Source organism: Quercus lobata, chromosome 1 (genome assembly GCF_001633185.2).
Source record: "Quercus lobata isolate SW786 chromosome 1, ValleyOak3.0 Primary Assembly, whole genome shotgun sequence".
NCBI classification, from domain to species: domain Eukaryota; kingdom Viridiplantae; phylum Streptophyta; class Magnoliopsida; order Fagales; family Fagaceae; genus Quercus; species Quercus lobata.
The window spans coordinates 33,034,556-33,056,256 of NC_044904.1; the positions used below are offsets into that span (position 1 = coordinate 33,034,556).

The 21,701-nt window shown below is 33.3% G+C and overlaps 1 pseudogene; it reads right to left on the bottom strand.

Annotated features, from left to right (window-relative positions):
* Window positions 1-21,671, bottom strand: part of LOC115952769 — a 28,597-nt pseudogene extending 6,926 nt beyond the window's left edge.
* Between the last annotated feature and the right edge of the window lie 30 nt (window positions 21,672-21,701).

Here is a 21,701-nt window from a genome sequence, read left to right on the forward strand (position 1 = left end):
AAGTTATGCTCAAGCCATTAGACCATCCAATCAATTGTTTTATGCCAAAGCCCATTGGAATATTCAACTCTTTATGAAAAATTTTAAAATAAAAAAATAAACAAAAGCTGAGTGGCCGTATAAAGACTTGGAGCTTTACAAAATTGATTAAATAAGGAGCCCAACGAAATTTTAAAAAGAGTGGTTGACAGAAAGCAAGCTGTCAATCATCTTCAAAGCCTATTCAAGCCTCGCCTACATTCTTTACTTGACTATATTTATGGGATGTGGTTGTGAAGAATAGATGGATGCATTGTATCAAAGTGAAGAAACACTTGTACTCCAACAAACATATATTGGATGACTACTTTATCAAACCAACTAGCAATCTTATCACTACAGTAAAATTCAGCCCAAACTTATTACCGTTTTCGACAATATTAATATTCACGTTGGGGAGGGCAATGAGTCAGAAACTTTAAAACTCATTTTTGTCATTTCCAAGGCTTTGTCATGTCACACGTGCTAGGCTCACCAAACTAAAAGGCAAAAATAATGTTGAAAGAAGTCATCTACTTCAACTGAAGGCAGGAGACCAAGAAGAACGAAAGAAGGAGCAGTGAAGAAACAAAGAAGAAGAAGAAGAAGAAGGAGCTGCGTCGTCTGCGATGGGTTAGGTATTTTTTTTATTTTTTAAAAGAGCTTGGCCTGAGCCGTAAGACCCGCTCTATGTAAAGATTCTTTGAATATTCAAACAAACACTACAACCAATTTCAATTTATCTTATGGGTCTAGTTAATGTGTGGGTCACACATTAAATTTTTTATTTTTGAAAACATTTATTTTTGAAAAAATTGTCATTATTTTTTCGATTTTCAAAAAATAGTTTTCAAAAATAAAAATTGATTTGTGCTCTTAAAAGCATACATTAGTAAAATCTTTATCTTATTAATTTAATTTGGTTTGATGGGAAGGTGGGCTTGTTTTAAGGCTGAATCCGACCGACCCTTAGACCAGTGGGTAGACCCGAAGCCTCTGATCAGTTGGATTCGGTTTGTTTTCTTTGTAAACCCGAATATTCGGTTTGAACAGTAGATTAAGGGTTTGAAAATCCGTATAACCCGACCCGGCCGAAAGTTTACGAGTAAAGGAAAAAAGAAGATATGTATCTCTCGGTTCTTGAGGTGAGCACGTGAAACTGAGTTTGATAAGATTATACCTACACGCATAAGAGTCTGGGTAAATTGAGAAATACACGTACACAGCTGTAGAATCTTGTTTCCAAAAGCAAAAATCAAATCATCAGAAGACAGAAGCTCAGAACGGCTAAACTCGAAAGGGAAATCCCATCTTAAATACTGTTCCACCGAATCCGCACGCAAGCCTCAGTCTTCAATGAGTTAATCCCATCTCAGATCTGTTTTCACTTCTCAGTATTAAATCAAAATCTCACTCTCCAAAATATAGCAAGATGGGTACCACTAGTTTAGTGGTCAGACACTCTCTCTCATCCCAAACCACCCATCTTCTTCTTCTTTTCTTACTTTTGTTTCTCACATCCCAAACACCGGAACCCAACAGAACTAAACCGAAGCTTCGTTTCTTCCAGCGCTGACGTTTTCTCTCTCCTTCAGGTGCTGCTAATCCAACATCCTTTTCAATAATTCTATCTCGTATTCGTTGCGAAGCAACAAAAAATGAGATAGAATTACTGTTCGCAACGAATACGAGATAGAATTACTGATAGGGATGATGTTGGATTACAGAGCAACTGGTGGATAAGATGGAAATGTTAAGGAAGAAGTACCGCAATGAACTGTGGCTCTTTTAAATTTGGTTTGACTATGCAGATAGGTATTTTGCTAGTGAATTGTATATTTTGCTTCTTGAATTTCATTTTTCAGATATAGACTGTGGCTCTTGTGGAAAATACTTGCATTTTTGGTTGCTTGAATTGTTACCAATCACGCCTAACAAGTTTAGCTTAAATTTTCAAGTTTATATGTTAAGGCCTTCCATAATATTCTGGTGATGCTATTTTGGTTCTAGAGAATGTTTTAAATTTTGGTGATGCTATTTTTCTTTTAATATAAAATTGTCAAATATTTCTAGTTGAACTTTAATTCTCAGTCAAAAACCGTGTGTCAGGAGGAGTCTCGTGCCACTTGCATTTTTTGAAAAAAATTTTTTGAAAATAAAAAGGTGGAGTAAAATTTAAGGAGTTTGAATCTGATTTGAGGCCTTGAGAGCAGGTGGCGTGTGACCATTTCAAATTAATGCTAGACCCAAAGTAAGGCCATGACTCGTGGTACTGAATCTTCAAGTTATCTTGTTGTCCAGTAAAACTAATGTCATGCCGCACTTGCTAAATCAAGTATGTGATCTGATCCTCTATGATCTTTTTCTGGGCATAGAGGATCAGATCACATAACGTTTGGTTATGGAAGCTCAAGCTTTCCTCTAATAACTGTAAGGCATGCGTTTGAGGTTGTAATCAATAAGAGAGAGTTTGCTTTGCTTGTTTCCCTGATAAAGTTATGACTCGAAAGCAATTGTCAGGGGGGTTTTGTTTGGTCAGAAATGTAAATACCAGTTTAAAGAGCATGACATGTACATATGACAAAATATCTAGCTGGGCACTTCTAGAGCTTTGATTCTGATTTCTTATCACATCAACGTGTGTGAGAAGCCTACTTTTCTCAGTCAAAAAAAAGTGTATAGAAGGAATAGTGTCATAGTGGTCTTGTCTAGTCGCTACTTGTATTTTTTGAGAAAAAAAAAAAAAACAGTTTTAGTACGACATAAAAATGCACAATTTATGTTATAATTCATCATATAACGAGTTATAATCGATAAAAAAATTCCCTCTATTACCCTTCCACCGATCGCAACCCATAACAAGTTGTGCATTGTGGGACTGTTCCCAAAAAATAAAAATAAAAAGATGTTGTATGGGTCAGTCTTGTCACCGTTTTTTGAAAAAAAAAATATTAAAAAAAAAAAAATGCTTAGTCACTGTGTCATACACTCATACTTGAAATATGACAGTATCTTTACTGTTTTGGAAGGTTCAGAATTGCTTTGGAGAGACGGGCGAGAGAAAGACAAAGGGAGAAAGATAGAAGAGTGAGAGAAAGTTGCTTCTTCTCACTTCTAAAATGTTCTAATATATGTCATTAAAGTCTTGAGTCTGACGCATTGGATGCGGTTTTTTTTTTTTTTTTTTTTTTTGGGAAATAGGGACTTCTTCAAATTTGAAATTACATAAATATCTCTACCCTCTTCTCATCTCAATATTCATTACTAATTAATATACTTTTCCTTTTCTTGTCTAAATTACATTTTTGTGCTGGCCGTTTCACACTTCACAGTTGGAGACTTAGAATATTCCTATATCATTTCATATATTTAAATTTAAAGTAAAATTTTATTCAATTATATTAGTAAATTAAATTTTTTGAAATATTGTTATAAGTTTGGATTTGTTTAAACTAATGGTAGGATAATATTTATATAACTTTCGTACTTAATTAAGAAAATTTTATTTTTATTTTTAATCCATATATAATTAATCAACTGTAAATATTATTTTAGTCTATATAACTAATTTTTTATATTATTTGATTATTAAATTAATTATGACATCATTATAGTTTGACTTCAGTCGAACCTCGGCTGGCAAGAGCCCGGGGTATTTTTCATATAAAATTTGACTGATTTTTTTTTCTTTACTAAAGATTTTTCCCTTTTTTTTTCGCAGACCAATATATATGTTATTTACAAATTTTTGGCAAAAACGTCAAAATTGTATTCGGGTCAAAATTCATGGTCAATAGGACCTGGGGGCAAGGGATTGCTGCGCATTCATACTATTGAGTTGAGAGAGAGAAGATGGGACTAGTTTGCTACTCTCATCTTACTTAAAGCTTCTCTCCCTCCAGAGACAAAGAATTGTTGCTTCCACAGCTCCACTCGGTCAAATGAATCAAACAGTGACTTAGAATTTAGTCTCAAAGAGAGTTTTTGAGGAAGAGGCCTATCATTTATCTTAGCGTTTTTCAGTCCATTATTAGATTATGAAGCAACATCTAATTATAGATGGTTGAAATTTAAAATTGCCAGTACAATTGCATTCCGAATCCCAATCCGTTTCTGAAATATCTCCCAAAGTACAATACATTTTTTGTAGTTAATATATGTGCAATAAATTTTTTTTTTGAAATATTTTCTTGAAAATTGAAAAAACTGTCAATATTTTTTCAATTCCAAAGAAAATATTTTCAAAAATAAGTAATTATTGTGTGCCCTAAAGGTACACATTAGCAAAATCCTTAAAAGAATTACATTTTTCAACTTTTTAATATTATCTGTGTGCAGTGGCGGAGATTTTTCATTGTCCAAGAAATTTTATTATACAGATTTGAGATTATAGTGTGCCCCAAGTCATACACGTGGTGGGCTATATATTAAAGTTGTCTTTAAAAGCAAAAAAAAAAACCCAAACCTACTCTAGTTTCCTTCTAGTCATATACGTGATACCATTTGATTTTTCTTTTTGTTGAGCATTCTCGTCAGCCGTTTTATAAAGAATGTCATTTTGACATTAAAAGTCTATTTTATTAATTTACAACATCATTTTGCAATACCTCATTCATCAAATGTTTTATCCTTCAATTTTATACATTAAAATAATATATACTACACATTAAAATAATATATTAACTCCTACATATCATCATCATTATTATCAACAACAACAACAACCCACACCCACAGATCAACCGCCATTGCCCACAACCATCGGCCACCCCATAAATCAACCACCGACCACCAATATCAACCACTGCTACCAAAAAAAAAAAAAAAAAAACTCAAACAAACATTACAACCAATATTAGCCCCTACACAAAAAAAAAACCACCTCAACATCAATCACCACAACCAATATCGGCAACGGCACTGGTGAGACCCCTCCACACTTCAAAGCCACAACCCGATCTGAGACCATCCCAAATCTCAAAACCATCCCAAATCACACACCCACAACCACCCATACACATTAGCAAAATCATTAAAGGAATTACATTTTTCAACTTTTTAATATTATCTATGTACAGTGGCAGAGATTTTTCATTGTCCAAGAAATTTTATTATACAGATTTGAGATTATAGTATGCTCCAAGTCCTACACGTGGTGGGCTATATATTAAAGTTGTCTTTAAAAGCAAAAAAAAAAAAAAACGCAAACCTACTCTAGTTTCCTTCTAGTCATATACGTGATACCATTTGATTTTTCTTTTAGTTGAGCATTCTCGTCAGCCCTTTTATAAAAAAAGTCATTTTGACAATAAAAGTCCATTTTATTATTTTACTACATCATTTTGCAATATCTCATTCATTAAATGTTTTATCCTTCAATTTTATACATTAAAATAATATATTAATTTCTCCATATCATCATCATTATTATCAACAACAACAACAACAACCCACACCCACAGATCAACCGCCATTGCCCACAACCATCGGCCACCCCACAAATCAACCACCGACCACCAATATCAACCACTGCGACCAAAAAAAAAAAAAAAAAAAAAAAACTCAAACAAACATTACAACCAATATTAGCCCCTACACCAAAAAAAAAAAACACCTCAACATCAATCACCACAACCAATATCGGCAACGGCGCTGGTGAGACCCCACCCCACCACACTTCACAGCCACAACCCGATCTGAGACCATCCCAAATCTCAAACCCATCCCAAATCTCACACCTACAACCACCCATACACATTAGCAAAATCATTAAAGGAATTACATTTTTCAACATTTTAATATTATCTGGGTGCAGTGGCGGAGATTTTTCATTGCCCAAGAAATTTTATTATACAGATTTGAGATTATAGTGTGCACCAATTCCTACACGTGGTGGGCTATATATTAAAGTTGTCTTTAAAAGCTAAAAAAAAAAACGCAAACCTACTCTAGTTTCCTTCTAGTTATATACGTGATACCATTTGATTTTTCTTTTTGTTGAGCGTTTTATAAAAAATGACATTTTGACATTAAAAGTCTATTTTATTATTTTACTACATCATTTTGCAATATCTCATTCATCAAATGTTTTATCCTTCAATTTTATACATTAAAATAATATATACTACACATTAAAATAATATATTAACTCCTCCATATCATCATCATTATTATCAACAACAACAACAATAACAACAACAATCCACACCCACAGATCAACCGCCATTTCCCACAACCATCGGCTACCCCACAAATCAACCACCGACTACCAATATCAACCACTGCTACCAAAAAAAAAAAACTCAAACAAACATTACAACCAATATTAGCCCCTACACCAAAAAAAAAACACCTCCACATCGATCACCACAACCAATATCGGCAACGGTGCTGGTGAGACCCCTCCACACTTCACAGCCACAACCCGATCTGAGACCATCCCAAATCTCAAACTCATCCCAAATCTCACACCCACAACCACTCATACACATTAGCAAAATCATTAAAGGAATTACATTTTTCAACTTTTTAATATTATTTGTGTGCAGTGACGGAGATTTTTCATTGTCCAAGAAATTTTATTATACAGATTTGAGATTATAGTGTGCTCCAAGTCCGACACGTGGTGGGCTATATATTAAAGTTGTCTTTAAAAGCAAAAAAAAAAAAAGCAAACCTACTCTAGTTTCCTTCTAGTCATATACGTGATACCATTTGATTTTTCTTTTTGTTGAGCGTTTTATAAAAAATGGCATTTTGCCATTAAAAATCTATTTTATTATTTTACTACATCATTTTGCAATATCTCATTCATTAAATGTTTTATCCTTCAATTTTATACATTAAAATAATATATACAACACATTAAAATAATATATTAACTCCTCCATATCATCATCATTATTATCAACAACAACAACAACCCACACCCACATATCAACCGCCCTTGCCCACAACCATCGGCCACCCCACAAATCAACCACCGACCACCAATATCAACCACTACTACTACAAAAAAAAAAAAAAAAAAAAAAAAAAAAAAACTCAAACAAACATTACAACCAATATTAGCCCCTACACCAAAAAAAAAAACACCTCAACATCAATCATCACAACCAATATCGGCAACGGCGCTGTTGAGACCCCTCCACACTTTACAGCCACAACCCGATCAGAGACCATCCCAAATCTAAAACCCATCACAAATCTCAAACCCACAACCACTCATACACATTAGCAAAATCATTAAAGGAATTACATTTTTCAAATTTTAATATTATCTGTGTGCAGTGGCGGAGATTTTTCATTGTCCAAGAAATTTTATTATACAGATTTGAGATTATAGTGTGCTCCAAGTCCTACACGTGGTGGGCTATATATTAAAGTTGTCTTTAAAAGCAAAAAAAAAAAAAAAAAAAACGCAAACATACTCTAGTTTCCTTCTAGTCATATACGTGATACCATTTGATTTTTCTTTTTGTTGAGCACTCTCGTCAGCCGTTTTATAAAAAATGTCATTTTGACATTAAAACACTATTTTATTATTTTACTACATCATTTTGCAATATCTCATTCATTAAATGTTTTATCCTTCAATTTTATATATTAAAATTATATATACTGCACATTAAAATAATATATTAACTCCTCCATATCATCATCAATATTATCAACAACAACAACAACAACAACCCACACCCACAGATCAACCGCCATTGCCCACAACCATCGGCCACCCCACAAATCAACCACCGACCACCAATATCAACCACTGCTACCAAAAAAAAAAAAAAAAACTCAAACAAACATTACAACCAATATTAGCCCCTACACAAAAAAAAAAACACCTCAACATCAATCACCACAACCAATATCAGCAACGGTGGTGGTGAGACCCCTCCACACTTCACAGCCACAACCCGATCTGAGACCATCCCAAATCTCACACCCACAACCACTCATACACATTATCAAAATCATTTAAGGAATTATATTTTTCAACTTTTTAATATTATCTGTGTGCAGTGGCGGAGATTTTTCATTGCCCAAGAAAATTTATTATACAGATTTGAGATTATAGTGTGCTCCAAGTCCTACACGTGGTGGGCTATATATTAAAGTTGTCTTTAAAAGCAAAAAAAAAAACGCAAACCTACCCTAGTTTCCTTCTAGTCATATACGTGATACCATTTGATTTTTCTTTTTGTTGAGCATTCTCATCAGCCGTTTTATAAAAAATGTCATTTTGACATTAAAAGATTATTTTATTATTTTACTACATCATTTTGCAATATCTCATTCATCAAATGTTTTATCCTTCAATTTTATACATTAAAATAATATATACTACACATTAAAATAATATATTAACTCTTCATATTATCATCATTATTATCAACAACAACAACAACAACCCACACCCACAGATCAACCGCCATTGCCCACAACCATCGGCCACCCCACAAATCAACCACCGACCACCAATATCAACCACTGCTACGAAAAAAAAAAAAACTCAAACAAACATTACAACCAATATTAGCCCTTACACAAAAAAAAAACACCTCAACATCAATCACCACAACCAATATCGGCCACGGCGCTGGTGAGACCCCTCCGCACTTCACAGCCACAACCCGATCTGAGACCATCCCAAATCTCACACCCACAACCACCCATACACATTAGCAAAATCATTAAAGGAATTACAATTTTCAACTTTTTAATATTATCTGTGTGCAGTGGCGGAGATTTTTCATTGTCCAAGAAATTTTATTATACAGATTTGAGATTATAGTTTGCTCCAAGTCCTACACGTGGTGGGCTATATATTAAAGTTGTCTTTAAAATCAAAAAGAAAAAAACGCAAACCTACTCTAGTTTCCTTCTAGTCATATACGTGATACCATTTGATTTTTCTTTTTGTTGAGCATTCTCATCAGTCGTTTTATAAAAAAATGTCATTTTGACATTAAAAGTCTATTTTATTATTTTACTACATCATTTTGCAATATCTCATTCATTAAATGTTTTATCCTTCAATTTTATACATTAAAATAATATATACTACACATTAAAATAATATATTAACTCCTTCATATCATCATCATTATTATCAACAACAACAACAACAACAACAACCCACACCCACAGATCAACCGCCATTGCCCACAACCATCGGCCACCCCACAAATCAACCACCGACCACCAATATCAACCACTGCTACCAAAAAAAACAAAAAAAAAACTCAAACAAACATTACAACCAATATTGGCCCTTACACCAAAAAAAAAACACCTCAACATCAATCACCACAACCAATATCGGCCACGGCGCTAGTGAGACCCCCCGCACTTCACAGCCACAACCCGATCTGAGACCATCCCAAATCTCAAACCCATCCCAAATCTCACACCCACAACCACCCATACACATTAGCAAAATCATTAAAGGAATTACATTTTTTAACTTTTTAATATTATCTGTGTGCAGTGGCGGAGATTTTTCATTGTCCAAGAAATTTTATTATACAGATTTGAGATTATAGTTTGCTCCAAGTCCTACACGTGGTGGGCTATATATTAAAGTTGTCTTTAAAAGCAAAAAGAAAAAAACGCAAACCTACTCTAGTTTCCTTCAAGTCATATACGTGATACCATTTGATTTTTCTTTTTGTTGAGCATTCTCCTCAGCCGTTTTATAAAAAATGTCATTTTGACATTAAAAGTCTATTTTATTATTTTACTACATCATTTTGCAATATCTCATTCATCAAATGTTTTATCCTTCAATTTTATACATTAAAATAATATATACTACACATTAAAATAATATATTAACTCCTTCATATCATCATCATTATTATCAACAACAACAAAAACAACAACAACAACCCACACCCACAGATAAACCGCCATTGCCCAAACCATCGGCCACCCCACAAATCAACCACCGACCACCAATATCAACCACTGCTACCAAAAAAAAAAAAAAAAAAAACTCAAACAAACATTACAACCAATATTAGCCCTTACACCAAAAAAAAAACACCTCAACATCAATCACCACAACCAATATCGGCCACGGCGCTGGTGAGACCCCTCCGCACTTCACAGCCACATCCCGATCTGAGACCATCCCAAATCTCAAACCCATCCCAAATCTCACACCCACAACCACCCATACACATTAGCAAAATCATTAAAGGAATTACATTATTCAACTTTTCAATATTATCTGTGTGCAGTGGCGGAGATGTTTCATTGTCCAAGAAATTTTATTATACAGATTTGAGATTATAGTTTGCTCCAAGTCCTACACGTGGTGGGCTATATATTAAAGTTGTCTTTAAAAGCAAAAAGAAAAAAACGCAAACCTACTCTAGTTTCCTTCTAGTCATATACGTGATACCATTTGATTTTTCTTTTTGTTGAGCATTCTCATCAGCCGTTTTATAAAAAATGTCATTTTGACATTAAAAGTCTATTTTATTACTTTACTACATCATTTTGCAATATCTCATTCATCAAATGTTTTATCCTTCAATTTTATACATTAAAATAATATATACTACACATTAAAATAATATATTAACTACTTCATATCATCATCATTATTATCAACAACAACAACCCACACCCACAGATCAACCACCATTGCCCACAACCATCGGCCACCCCACAAATCAACCACCGACCACCAATATCAACCACTGCTATCAAAAAAAAAAAAAATGGAAAAACTCAAACAAACATTACAACCAATATTAGCGCTTACACAAAAAAAAAAACACCTCAACATCAATCACTACAACCAATATCGGCCACGGCGCTGGTGAGTCCCTTCCGCACTTCACACCCACAACCCGATCTGAGACCATCCAAAATCTCAAACCCATCCCAAATCTCACACGCACAACCACCTATACACATTAGCAAAATCATTAAAGGAATTACATTTTTCAACTTTTTAATATTATCTGTGTGTAGTGGCGAAGATGTTTCATTGTCCAAGAAATTTTATTATACAGATTTGAGATTATAGTTTGCTCCAAGTCCTACACGTGGTGGGCTATATATTAAAGATGTCTTTAAAAGCAAAAAAAAAAAGAAAACGCAAACCTACTCTAGTTTCCTTCTAGTCATATACGTGATACCATTTGATTTTTCTTTTTGTTGAGCATTCTCCTCAGCCGTTTTATAAAAAATGTCATTTTGACATTAAAAGTCTATTTTATTATTTTACTACATCATTTTACAATATCTCATTCATTAAATGTTTTATCCTTCAATTTCATACATTAAAATAATATATACTACACATTAAAATAATATATTAACTCCTCCATATCATCATCATTATTATCAATAAGAACAACAACCCACACCTACTGATCAACCGCCATTGCCCAAAACCATCGGCCACCCCACAAATTAACCACCGACCACCAATATCAACCACTGCTACCAAAAAAAAAAAAAAACTCAAACAAACATTACAACCAATATTAGCCCCTACACAAAAAAAAAAACACCTCAACATCAATCACCACAACGAACATCAGCAACGGCGCTGGTGAGACCCCTCCACACTTCACAGCCACAACCCGATCTGACACCATCCCAAATCTCACACCCACAACCACTCATACACATTATCAAAATCATTAAAGGAATTACATTTTTCAACTTTTTAATATTATCCATGTGCAGTGGCGGAAATTTTTCATTGCCCAAGAGAATTTATTATACAGATTTGGGATTATAGTGTGCTCCAAGTCCTACACGTGGTGGGCTATATATTAAAGTTGTCTTTAAAAGCAAAAAGAAAAGAACGCAAACCTACTCTAGTTTCCTTCTAGTCATATACGTGATACCATTTTATTCTTCTTTTTGTTGAGCATTCTCCTCAGCCGTTTTATAAAAAATGTCATTTTGACATTAAAAGTCTATTTTATTATTTTACTACATCATTTTGCAATATATCATTCATCAAATGTTTTATCCTTCAATTTTATACATTAAAATAATATATACTACACATTAAAATAATATATTAACTCCTTCTTATCATCATCATTATTATTATCAACAACAACAACAACAACAACAACCCACACCCACATATCAACCGCCATTGCCCACAACCATCGGCCACCCCACAAATCAACCACCGACCACCAATATCAACCACTGCTATCAAAAAAAAAAAAAAAAAAACTCAAACAAACATTACAACCAATATTAGCCTTACACAAAAAAAAAAACACCTCAACATCAATCACCACAACCAATATCGGCCACGGCGCTGGTGAGACCCTTCCGCACTTCACAGCCACAACCCGATCTGAGATCCAAAATCTCAAACCCATCCCAATCTCACACCCACAACCACCCATACACATTAGCAAAATCATTAAAGGAATTACATTTTTCAACTTTTTAATATTATCTGTGTGCAGTGGCGAAGATGTTTCATTGTCCAAGAAATTTTATTATACAGATTTGAGATTATAGTTTGCTCCAAGTCCTACACGTGGTGGGCTATATATTAAAGTTGTCTTTAAAAGCAAAAAAAAAAAAACAAACCTACTCTAGTTTCCTTCTAGTCATATACGTGATACCATTTGATTTTTCTTTTTGTTGAGCATTCTCATCAGCCGTTTTATAAAAAATGTCATTTTGACATTAAAAGTCTATTTTATTATTTTACTACATCATTTTGCAAAATCTCATTCATCAAATGTTTTATCCTTCAATTTTATACATTAAAATAATATATACTACACATTAAAATAATATATTAACTCCTTCATATCATCATCATTATTATCAACAACAACAACAACAACAACAACCCACACCCACAGATCAGCCGCCATTGCCCACAAACCCCATCAACCACCGACCACCAATATCAACCACTGCTACCAAAAAAAAAACTCAAACAAACATTGCAACCAATATTAGCCCTTACACCAAAAAAAAAAACACCTCAACATTAATCACCACAACCAATATCTGCCACGGCGCTGGTGAGACCCCTCCGCACTTCACAGCCACAACCCGATCAGAGACCATCCCAAATCTCAAACCCATCCCAAATCTCACACCCACAACCACCCATACACATTAGCAAAATCATTAAAGGAATTACATTTTTCAACTTTTTAATATTATCTGTGTGCAGTGGCAGAGATTTTTCATTGTCCAAGAAATTTTATTATACAGATTTAAGATTATAGTTTGCTCTAAGTCCTACACGTGGTGGGCTATATATTAAAGTTGTCTTTAAAAGCAAAAAGAAAAAAACGCAAACCTACTCTAGTTTCCTTCTAGTCATATACGTTATACCATTTGATTTTTCTATTTGTTGAGCATTCTCGTCAGCCGTTTTATAAAAAATGTCATTGTGACATTAAAAGTCTATTTTATTATTTTACTACATCATTTTGCAATATCTCATTCATTAAATGGTTTATCCTTCAATTTTATACATTAAAATAATATATACTACACATTAAAATAATATATTAACTCCTCCATATCATCATCATTATTATCAACAACAACAACCCACACCTACTGATCAACCGCCGTTGCCCACAACCATCGGCCACCCCACAAATTAACCACCGACCACCAATATCAACCACTTCTACCAAAAAAAAAAAAAAAACTCAAACAAACATTACAACCAATATTAGCCCCTACACAAAAAAAAACACCTCAACATCAATCACCACAACCAACATCAGCAACGGTGCTGGTGAGACCCCTCCACACTTCACAGCCACAACCCGATCTGAGACCATCCCAAATCTCACACCCACAACCACTCATACACATTATCAAAATCATTAAAGGAATTACATTTTTCAACTTTTTAATATTATCCGTGTGCAGTGGCGGAGATTTTTCATTGCCCAAGAGAATTTATTATACAGATTTGAGATTATAGTATGCTCCAAGTCCTACACGTGGTGGGCTATGTATTAAAGTTGTCTTTAAAAGCAAAAAAAAAAACGCAAACCTACCCTAGTTTACTTCTAGTCATATACGTGATACCATTTGATTTTTCTTTTTGTTGAGCATTCTCGTCAGCCATTTTATAAAAAATATCATTTTGACATTAAAAGTCTATTTTATTATTTTACTACATCATTTTGCAATATCTCATTCATCAAATGTTTTATCCTTCAATTTTATACATTAAAATAATATATACTACACATTAAAATAATATATTAAGTCCTCCATATCATCATCATTATTATCAACAACAACAACCCACACCCACAGATCAACCGCCATTGCCCACAACCATCGGCCACCCCACAAATGAACCACCGACCACCAATATGAACCACTGCTACCAAAAAAAAAAAAAAAAAAAAAAACTCAAACAAACATTACAACCAATATTAGCCCTTACCCCAAAAAAAAAAACATCTCAACATCAATCACCACAACCAATATCGGCAACGGCGCTGATGAGACCCCTCCACACTTCACAGCCACAACCCGATCTGAGACCATCCCGAATCTCAAACCCATCCCAAATCTCACACCCACAACCACCCATACACATTAGCAAAATCATTAAAGGAATTACATTTTTCAACTTTTTAATATTATCTGTGTGCAGTGGCGGAGATTTTTCATTGTCCAAGAAATTTTATTATACAGATTTGAGATTATAGTATGCTCCAAGTCCTACACGTGGTGGGCTATATATAAAGTTGTCTTTAAAAGCAAAAAAAAAAGAACGCAAACCTACTCTAGTTTCCTTCTAGTCATATACGTGATACCATTTGATTTTTTTTTTTGTTGAGCATTCTCGTCAGCCGTTTTATAAAAAATGTCATTTTGACATTAAAAGTCTATTTTATTATTTTATTACATCATTTTGCAATATCTCATTGATTAAATGTTTTATCCTTCAATTTTATACATTAAAATAATATATAATACACATTAATATAATATATTAACTCCTCCATATCATCATCATTATTATCAACAACAACAACAACAACAACGACCCACACCCACAGATCAACCGCCATTGCCCACAACCATCGGCCACCCCACAAATCAACCACCGACCACCAATATCAACCACTGCTACCAAAAAAAAAAAAAAAAACTCAAACAAACATTACAACCAATATTAGCCCCTACACCACAAAAAAAAACACCTCAACATCAATCACCACAACCAATATCGGCAACGACGCTGGTGAGACCCCTCCACACTTCACAGCCACAACCCGATCTGAGACCATCCCAAATCTCACACCCACAACCACTCATACACATTAGCAAAATCATTAAAGGAATTACATTTTTCAACTTTTTTATATTATCTGTGTGCAGTGGCGGAGATTTTTCATTGTCCAAGAAATTTTATTATATAGATTTGAGATTATAGTATGCTCCAAGTCCTACAGGTGGTGGGCTATATATTAAAGTAGTCTTTAAAAGCAAAAAAAAAAAAAACGCAAACCTACTCTAGTTTCCTTCTAGTCATATACGTGATACCATTTTATTTTTCTTTTTGTTGAGCATTCTCGTCAGCCGTTTTATAAAAAATGTCATTTTGACATTAAAAGTCTATTTTATTATTTTACTATATCATTTTGTAATATCTCATTCATCAAATGTTTTATCCTTCAATTTTATACATTAAAATGATATATACTACACGTTAAAATAATATATTAACTCCTCCATATCATCATCATTATTATCAACAACAACAACAACAACCCACACCCACAGATCAACCGCCATTGCCCACAACCATCGGCCACCCCACAAATCAACCACCGACCACCAATATCAACAACCACTGCTACCAAAAAAAAAAAAAAAAAATCCAAACAAACATTACAACCAATATTAGCCCCTACACCAAAAAAAAAAAAACCTCAACATCAATCACCACAACCAATATCGGCAACGGTGCTAGTGAGACCCCTCCACACTTCACAGCCACAACCCGATCTGAGACCATCCCAAATCTCAAACCCATCCCAAATCTCACACCCACAACCACTCATACACATTATCAAAATCATTAAAGGAATTACATTTTTCAACTTTTTAATATTATCCGTGTGCAGTGACGGAGATTTTTCATTGCCCAAGAAATTTTATTATACAGATTTGAGATTATAGTGTGCTCCAAGTCCTACACGTGGTGGGCTATATATTAAAGTTGTCTTTAAAAGAAAAAAAAAAAAAACGCAAACCTACTCTAGTTTCCTTTTAGTCATATACGAGATACCATTTGATTTTTTTTTTTGTTGAGCATTCTCGTCAGCCGTTTTATAAAAAATGTCATTTTGACATTAAAAGTCTATTTTATTATTTTACTACATCATTTTGTAATATCTCATTCATCAAATGTTTTATCCTTCAATTTTATACATTAAAATAATATATACTACACATTAAAATAATATATTAACTCCTTCATATCATCATCATTATTATCAACAACAGCAACAACCCACACCCACAGATCAACCGCCATTGCCCACAATAATCGGCCACCCCACAAATCAACCACTGACCACCAATATCAACCACTGCTACCAAAAAAAAAAAAAAAACTCAAACAAACATTACAACCAATATTAGCCCCTACACCAAAAAAAAAACACCTCAACATCAATCACCACAACCAATATCGGCAACGGCGCTGGTGAGACCCCTCCACACTTCACAGCCACAACCCAATCTGAGACCATCCCAAATCTCAACCCCATCCCAAATCTCACACCCACAACCACTCATACAATCTATATTTAGTTTTAAAGGCAGTTTTCCATTCATCACCCTCTTTCATCCTAATTTGATGATACACACTTATCAAATCAATTTTTGTAAAAACACATGATCCATGCAATTCATCCAACAATGTCCCATAAAAAAAATGGGACTGGATGTTTTTGGTTTACCACTTCAAGAGGTAGTGTTTTGTATAATTGGAAAAGAAGTGCTGACAACTTTTTGTAAAGAAATTTTTTTTTTCCTTTAATAGTATAAATCTTCCTGGCCAAAAAAGAAAAGAAAAGATGTGTGAGCATCAAGTAATGGCTATGAACTTTCAAAATTAAAGAGAAACTTATTAATTTAATTAAGAGGACTTGGCAGTATTATTATGCTGAAAACTTATGTTGCATACAAAATCTCATAAGGCAAAATTCTATCAAGCATGGCCAAATTTTCAATTTTTACTATTTTAAAAAGCAAACCCCCACACACACGCACATATATATAAGGAACGCTCTTGCAGACTTTGCCACCGCCAGACATGTCTTTCTCTCAAACCAGTAAAGTTTTTAAATTTTGTTTTATAAACTCAATGGTTAGCTATATACACTTATCCAAAAAAAAAAAACCTTAATGGTTAGGTATGGTAGGCAAATGTCCAAGCCTATGTAAGTGCAAAGGAAGCGGCCATGGTAGGCCTATCCAAGTCTTCCATTATAGAATTTTCTCAATATCAATCATTAAAAGATAAGAGCTGGTACCAATAGAAATTTGCATTGCCTTGCTCTTTCCTTGAGCCATGTACATTTGGTTTTCAATTTTTTGATGCTTCCTACCATTGTCCTTTTCTATCAACTCCTATTTCATTAGGATCTTGATAATATTTGCACTTTTCTCAATTTCATCAATATTCATTTTCTTATTTGTCTCGACCTCTTTTCAACTACTCTCTAGCTCTAAGCAGCAATTAAGAGCTAGCAAAATAAAAATAAAATATTCATAAAATATAGCATTAGCATAAAACATAAAATGATGCATTGAGTTGCACTATAAAACTCTAAGGATTATTATATCATAAATTATCCAATTTGTTGGTCACTAATTGGGTGCAGGTGCAAACACATGCATATCAAGAATTGGGTATAAGGTTGTAACATTGAATGCTCATAGGAAACCAATACTAAATTGGATCAAAACATAGTTCTAATGTTATCCATTTAAAAACAGTTAATTTGTTAATAAACTGCATATGGACTGTGACCATTGTTCTAAGAAAATAACTTAGAAATAGATGGACTGTGGATGAGATTTTTGAAGACTTTTCTTAAAGACACCATCTCTAGGTAAATGGTAAAATTTATATATATTTGACCAATAACATCCCAAAACAATAAAGGAAGATATCCTTCTACTTCACTCTTGTAGACAACATCCATCCCATATAGCATCTTACCAAAGACAACATGGTATTCCATCCAACCTTTAAAATGAAACAAAAAGCAGGCATGTACGAAAGAAAAAAAAAAAAGTCCTAGTTATGAACACAGCCAGCAAATGTCACCATATTATAGTTTACACTTGCTGTCAAGGTGCACATATGTGGCAAATTTAGAATATGGACACCCAAAGTCATGTAATTAGTTTACCCACATCTAAATATGAAGAAACATCTTGATGTACCTTAACTGAGTACCACACTACTTATTTAATATAAAAAACAACTTCAACATGAGGTTATATGCAACAGCAACATGAGTTTATATGCAAAATTCAGTGAAATTAAGATGAGTGCACAAATTTTCAAAAATAATTCAACAAAACAAATTATTCAACAACATGAGTGATAAAAAACTAACAAAAAAATAAAAAATAGATACTAAGATACACAAACTTGCAATAAATATTTAGGTATTTGGGTTTCGTCACACATTCAAGCATTTATTCAAATTCAAAAACAATATATATATATATATATATATATATATTTTAGGATAGAGAAACGAAATAGTGCCCTTTTAAAAAAATAAAACCCCTTAATTGTTAGTCTTCCAAGGAGAGAGAAAGAGATTGGCATTAAGAAAATAGACATATTTGCATATTCCTCTCTCTTGAAATCATATTAACCTGCCCCACTTAAAAAAACAGGGGATATATTGTATGGGTTTTTCTTTAGAAGAAATTGATTCAAGTAGCAATTGAATATAAACATAGCATACACAATAAGAGAAGAAGAAGTTTGTTTGGCAAAGATGTTGCTCTATTTTGACTTTAGAGTTATGATGGTTATGAAAAAGGGTAAGAAAGTGATATCTTTTGCTATCTCCAAGAGATCTAGTACCTGATAACATTTGAATTGTGGGTTGAAGATATTTCATGGGTGCCTAAAACAATGCCAATAAATAATAAAATAGTAACATTTGCGCAATAAAAAACTATGATATCCAAAATTTAGAACTAAAAAAAAAGCATGAAAAATTTTTCGAACAAAAAAAAAATAAAGAAAGAGATATAGAGAGAAAGAGACTAATCTGTCTTCTTTGTTAACTTCAAAGTTCAACCAAAGCCTCTCCCTATTGCCTATACCTTCTTTGTCTACAATATTTTTTCTTGCTATTCTCTCTTGCCGCCTTGTGACGTCACTTGAACAGTGAAAAGGAAATCTAATATAAACTAATCAAATCTAACCCAAAAGCCTAAATTATATTTAACGTCCTAATTTTAAAAACATAAATACCAGCAGCGGGTCCAACAGTCTAACAGTAGCAGTAAGGCTGAAGACTGTGGTAAGACAATCTCACAATGGCGGTTCCTAACCTTTTGATTTAGTAATCTTCTTGCAAAATACCCACCATCTCATCTGATAAAGATCTTTGTGAATTCGTGCTTTGACAAAAGGACGGAAAAAACATATTGAAAAATATGTTTATTTGAGGAAGAAAATAGGTAGTTTAATGGTAGTTAGCTTTGGATGAGTGGGTTTAACGTTTGTGTGAGATTTAGCATCTGGCTTTAATTTTTTTAGACGTGTTTGTTTCATACGATATAACCTTTCACTTTTTAAGTTAAACATTGGATAGTTTTAAATGGACTTTTTTTTCTATATGTCAGAACAACTATATTGATGAGGCCTTGTGATCATGATGAAGATGCAACAACCAACAACCTATTATTGATATAGCATGTCAATTAATAAATCAACCAAATAATTAAACATACTAAGGACACATAAACAAAAAACCAGAACTCTCACTAAATTGTTTGACTTCCTTAGACAATGTAGCTGAAGTCATAGCAAACCCTGAAATGTAATTGATGGGGGAAAAAATTCAACCTCAATCCTAAAGCCTACTTGATGTATTTTAAAACAAAATAAAATTTCGTATATTTTTAATTGAATACAGCATTGGTTCATTAAAAGACGCATATTAAGCTATTATTATTTCTGCACATGCATAAACCTGAAAACTTCATAGCATATCCCATTTTAGAGAAGGAAAACACAACAATACACACAAAATTTTCCATGATTAACATATCATAATGCTTAAATAAAAGAATCCACCCATACATAAAGGCATGGAATATTCATTGATAATTGTCAGGTGGAATGTTCATTGTCAATTTCTACTTTGCTATTCATTTCGAAGTTTTATACTAAAATTCAATTTAGTTTCACGGTGCTTGCTCTTAGATTCATAATTAATTCAATCTGATATTAATGGCCATTTATAAATGGCAATAGAACTTAAAAAAAAAAAATTAACTATATTAAAATCATCTACCACTAAAAACTATAGTATACCTGTATTTTTGTCATATATCCACCAGTTTCAAAACTGGGCAAAGTTGTACATTAAGGAATCAATCCATGAGAATGTGCACATATTTAGACTTTTTGAGGAGAGGCACTAATATTAAAAATTAGATTCACTTCTTCTAAGAGGCATCTAAAATATTAATTAATCTTCATGTTGATCACAGCAATATACCATTAAATAAATATATTGAAGAAAATTCAAATAAAATATATGCAAAGAAACATCTAGTAGAAGTCCTATAAACAAATAGATTAGAATAGAATAAATCATATAAGAAATGTCTAAAACAATACGTACCTGTTTAGGTTCAGATTGTTGTAAAGAGAGAAGCAGCATCCAGCAAAGAAGACATGGTTGGCAGCATAGTATGCAGATTGTAAAATCAATTACAGAATAGCCCATAACCATTTTAATCCTAATATTTAAAACAAAAACAAATAGAAAAAAAAAATCCAAAGACAAATACCTAAATGAAAAAAAATAAATTCTAACCCGAATACCTAAAAATCAAACCAATCCAACCAAATGTCCAAACATAAAGTATATTTAACATTCAATTAAAAAAAAAATTACCGGTGATGGTTCCAATAAAGTAGAAACTATACGTGGTAGTACTGCTTCTACTCAAACTTGGATTGCTTCCAAGGATTTCCCTTTCCACCTACAAACCCTGAAAAAGAAAAGCTTAGAAAGAACCCACCTCATCTCTGTAGAGAAAGGAATTGACATTGATAGATATAAATCCAAAATGCTTGAAATCAAAAAATACGAATAACCAGAAAATATTAAATAAGAATAGTCATAGCTGAAAAGCATTCATCATTGATCCCTGATAAATTAAACAAAAACACCCTCATAATTCACCATTATTTACATTAATAACACTCAAAGCACAAACGGTTACTATAAAGTCAAACTCAAAACTCGAAAACTCACCGTATTAGGAAACTTGAAAGACGATGACCCATCAACGACATCGTCGGAGGCACCCAAAGAAAGCGGTATCTGTATCAGACCAGACTCGCCGACTCCGACCCCGGCACCGCGAGACATGAAGAGTTGCTGCTAGAGCATGATGGCAGC